Here is a 5,326-nt window from a genome sequence, read left to right as displayed (position 1 = left end):
GGCAGCTGCCGAGCCCCGCCGCTGTCGTGTTTCTAAGCTATACATTCAAATTCCCGAGACAAACCGAAACAAACTCATTCAGTAAGTAAATTGGACAAATCCCACCCAAAAGTGATTCCCAGTAGTAGCACGCTTAACGGTCTTCCCTGCATCACTCAGGAAACTAAAATAAGCGCCTTAAAAGTATAAAGAGATTAAAATGTAAACCCAGTATAAAGATACTCGGCATTACAGGAATTTTCAGCGAGTCATTTGACAAGACAATTTTCCACCATCGTCTTTTGTAGCAGGTCGGAGAAGGAAAAACAAAGTCATGTGCTGCTGAGCAGGGCTGCCCTCCCCCTCTCCCTCCCACCCCTCCTTTCTGGGGGCTCTTTGCGGGACCCACACTCATACCTCCTCTGTGGGAAAGAGAGAAGGCGTCTTCACGGGATCTCGCACCACTTTTCCCCTCTGCTCTCTTCTCACGCAGTTGCGAAGCCAGACACGGACACCGCAGATGTCAAAAGCTCCCCTCACTTCTTGGGCCGTTGGCTCCCTTGATCCAGGCATCTGCGTCGGTGCTGCGGCTGTGAGGGCCACTACAGCCACAGAAATCTTTCAGGCTTCTCCGGAGGAAGTCTGAAACTCTTCCACATTGTGTTGTTCACATCTGGCCTACTCAATCTCTCTTGGGTTTAGGGGGAAAGCACCTTATTGGGAGAAGGGACAGTTTGCGGCTGGAGAGGCGTCACCACCTCCCATGCGGCTGGGCCCGCGCAGTCACACAGAGAGGGGCCAGCAGCCGGGGCGGTGACGCTGTCCCATGCTTTCAACTGAAAAACGTGTTGAAAACCTGATAGCATGTGATGGTGTGGTAGAATACGTCCCCTGTTCTTCACCGTGGTCTTCCATAAAGTTAAAAATAGCAAGTGGAAATAGTATTTAAAGAAAAGCTTTGAAGCAGCACATGCCCTGAGTATACCTTCACCAAATTTGCTCAGTTTACAATGGTTCTATTTTTAATGTGCATTTCTCTACATTGTGAAAAAAAAAAACCAAACCAAACCCTACACAGAGGTATCCTCCCAAGTTACTAAATGTAATCAGTTTCAGTTTTCTCTTGCAGTATGTTGACAGACCAGAAAATAAACAGCCTCCAAACACTAGTCTGTTTTTCTGCATGTATCATTTAACTGCACCCCCAATCTGGAAGCCAAGGACCCTGGCATAGCGTAAACCCGCCTGGAACTCCCCTCGCTTTCAAAGATTTAAGTTCTCCAAGATTTAGGGGCAAGAGAAACTCATTCTGAGACCAACTGCCAGCAGCCTCACTGCTCCCTCTAGAACTTGTTTCAGTTTCTTGTTGAGCAGAAATCAGATTGCAAAGCTTCCGAGCATGAAAAGTGTTTAAAGAATATCACGGTGACAGGGTAAGACAATCAAAGAAATGCAGCAGGGTTTTTAAAAAGTAGTATTTTAGCATGGCACCAGCAACGAGGGGGTACATGTGTGGGTACTCAGGTAAATCTTTGTTCCAAGGTAAAAACAAAAACGCCCCAGCCCCTTGCTGAAGGCACAGAACCAGCTCCTCGGGTCCCATAAATCATCCTCAGGCCGCGGCCTATGAAATCAGCTGGCTTACCACTTGGGTAATAACAATGTGGAGGGAGCCTCCCAACGTTTGCCAACATTAGAAGAACCAGAATCCTCAAACGGCACTTTCATAGAACAGGGAGAATGATGGCCGCTCTCCAACTCCTCAGCAGCAATAGAAAATGGAGAGTAAGGAGGAGTGCCACAGGGGTTTCACCACCCCAAGGTGGGACGTGGTCCAGGTGTGGCACACATTCGCTCAGACGTGTACTCGACGGCAGTACCAGACAGGGATGAAATACATCATGGCATAGCTGCTACAGAGGAAACAGTTTTGAAACCTTAACTTGTGCTTCAGCCAGTCCCCAAAGAGAAAGTCATAACTCCCCAAGTTATCAACAAGCACTTTGCAGCTCCGTAGGAGAGTGAGGAAACAGCAACATGGCAGTCTTCATGATTAACCTTATTGGTAACACCTTATTAAAATATCCAAGAGATGACAGGGATGAAAATTCACTCGTAGCCACCCAACCCTTTGTATGCTGTTGGGACGAAGTAATCCATCTGATGTAGGCAGCCATTTGGCTCGCAGATTAGAAAGAATTTGCATTAATGGCTGAGAATTTCAACAGCAGTTGCAGAGCAAGGGTATGTGTACCAACAAAACCCCAATGAATTGCTACACTTTACCTAACTAGGTAAACTTTCAAGGTGGGGATAGTTTGGACAAAGCTGAGCAAGTCACTCTGTATGACAGGCATAATTATGCAGAGATAAACTAATGTACTCCGTAAGAAGTACGGCACAGAGATTACCAAGCGGCATTTACATCTGTTTTAAAACATCACTATTACGAAATGCAAATGATTTAGTATCACATGAAAATACAAACAAAGGCTATTTATTCAGTAGACTTTGAAGAACCAGCATCTGTTTTAACAGCCAGGTATAGTGAAATGTAATCTTAAGGTCTAGACGTTCGCACCTCCAAAGGCAGCCGATGACACCCCATGACTCTGAGTCCCCACAGAAGCCGTGCACAGGTGGCTCTTCGGGCCACAGGCCCCAGCAGTCCGTGCCTCATTTCTGATAACTCAGTCCATGTATTTGGCTTGTTTGAGAACTGCTAATGCTGTGGGCTCTGCATGGAGAACTCAGCAACCCACCCTGCTTGAGAAAAGCTGCTTCCTCACCTGCTCAGCACTGTGATGGTCCAAACCATGCATCGGTTCCAACAGAAAGTATCCGTGCTTGTGTCATACCCTCCAGCTGGCTTCTGCCAAAAGGCTTTTTTGTTTTGATGAAGGAACTTGCAGCAGCTCCCAAGGAAATTCTGTACAGATGTACCCAAGCCTCTACAACTTCTTATCTCACAGCCTTTCTTTTACTTCTGTTTGTGCAAGGAGAGATGTGAAACTGGATCAGGAGCCCAAGCATGTGTTTGGAGTAGCTGCCGTCCAAGTACTCCAGGCTTGGTATTCGGGATGCCATTTCACGGCCTCAGACAAGTAGAGGCATCACATTTTGTCCCAGGATTGGCGGGAAGCAGCTCCATAATCACACAACGCTGACACATACTCACGTTTCATTCATCTCTGAACATTGTTTCAGCCAAATGAAGCGAAAAAAAGACAAACGGTTTCTTTTTCTTTCACAAGTGAAAGTTTTACTCAAAGTTTCTCAAAAATTAGGCAGCAATGGAAACATGAGACTGAGAAGGTGAAGCGGCCAAAAGAGCCCAGACAATAAAGATGTGCCAAACTCTAAAGAAAATCATTATTCCTTTTTCAGAAGAAATTGTTCACCGATGTACAGCTCGCTGAAATACTGAGAGCACGTGGATTTTGGTTAGTACCAGGAAGCAGAAGACTCGTACCAGAAAGAACAACCTTAACGATTTCAGCTGAAAAGCTAAAAGCGTTAGAAATACAAGTGCTACAAGGAGCCACCCTGTGGCACCAGCAAGCTAAGGGAACAGAGGGCAAGCCAGGGTAGACACTCGTGTGGGTTGCTTTGCCTTTTTTTTTTTTTTTCTGAAACTCAATCCAGCCCCAGTGACAAAAGTTGGAACTGTCCCAAACAGCCGCTTCTGTGGCAGGGAAGTCCTTAACTGAGGAGCTGAACCAGAAAAGCAGAGAGGCAGCGAGCCCCGGCAGCTCATGTCCATGTGCCACTCACCTGCCAGGACTTATAGGCACAAAGCTCTCTGAGGGACGTCAGTGCTCCCCACTGCCTCACCCTCGGGAACCCAACAAGAATAATACTAGTCCCAAAATTAATTATTTTCTGTGGAAGTTTTCTGACAGTAATATTTCTCAGAACAAGGGTGACAACATATAGGTTTCTCAAGGCTGACTTACGGACGTAACCAAAGACTGGGTGGAAATGCCATCTGAGACAGCAGGCCGTGACTCGTCACTGTGGGTTGCGTGGGTGCACGCACAGCTGTGGGCAGCTGCCCGAACCTGCCTGCAGTCTCCCCTTCAGGTGTCTCAGAAACGCTGCCCAGGTACCGCCACTTACCCATGATGATCCGGACAGCTGGAAGGCAGCACCCACCGAAGCGCCAGCCACACAGAGGTGACCAACAACACAGTCTCCTTCCTGAACAGACTCACCGCTTAGTTTACTCAAGTAAGAGGCAGGATTGCTTATGTTTCAATCTAAATTCTGATTTAACAGGCCAGTGCCTGACTGCTCACCTCAGCCCCACAGTTCCTATTACTACTGGGGACAAGACACCGGGTTAACAGGCCACCTCTTTAATCAAGAACAGTAGTGAGTTCTTATAAAAATGGAGCAACACCGGGGAACTGACCTAGGCTGCAACATCCCTGCTCGTGAGGTCGTTTGCTCTTGGGCCGTGACACGAACTGACAGTTTCACGGTTGGTTTTGTTTCCACCGTGCAGAAGCAGCATTAAGGACTCCCATTTCCACCTTTGACAGCTCAGTAGAACATGCCTGTTCTTATATGGAGAGACACAGCTATCACAGCGCTGACAATTTCTGACCTTTGTCCTTAATAAATGGAAGGCAACATATCTAAGAATGAAGTCACACACCCGGCGAAACTATCAGCTGACTTAAAAATATGGTAACTCGTCTGCTTAGCAACACAAGCTGCCGCCAACATCACTTCCTTCTTAAATACAAAGTTCAGTTCACGGGCTCCACCCTGACTCAGAGCCGCCTGTAAAATTGGATCTGACTCGCCGAGAGGTCACGTCTCCTCGCCGTGAGCAGGACTTTCCACAGCGGCTATATTTCACTGGAACTTCCCAACGCGCAGCCTGGGGGAGGCAGGGAGGCAGGGAAACGCCGCAGCAGCCACAGACTTCACCTGCCGAGGAAGCGAGGCGCTGACTTTTTACATTTCCATTCAGGTTTCCTTCAAGACAGATTTTTCAGAGTAGGTACTGAAAAACTTGTTCCTTCTGTGGACTGGGGAGTGAGAGTGATCCGTCATGATTACTTCCTGGGTTGGCACATGCAAGGAGCACCCAGGTGTGACATTCTCAGAGACAGTCAGAAATACCTACGCGTGTTGTCTTACTTGTTTCAAAATGGGAGGCAATTTAAAACCCACAGCCCCAAACACATATTTATAATATCCTTGAAATATAGTTATAAACTTTTGCTACTCAACATTAATCGAGAAAAAGATGCATTTAAAATTGTTTCTTTAAACTGTTACACTACAAATGCAGTAAAAAAAAAAAAGCCTTAAATGTGTTAAGTTTTATGACTTT

This window comes from Athene cunicularia (genome assembly GCF_003259725.1).
Source record: "Athene cunicularia isolate RWA chromosome 2 unlocalized genomic scaffold, athCun1 chr2_part1, whole genome shotgun sequence".
NCBI lineage: Eukaryota > Metazoa > Chordata > Aves > Strigiformes > Strigidae > Athene > Athene cunicularia.
The sequence above is the reverse complement of the archived record's forward strand: the minus strand, read 5'-3'. Positions refer to the sequence as shown.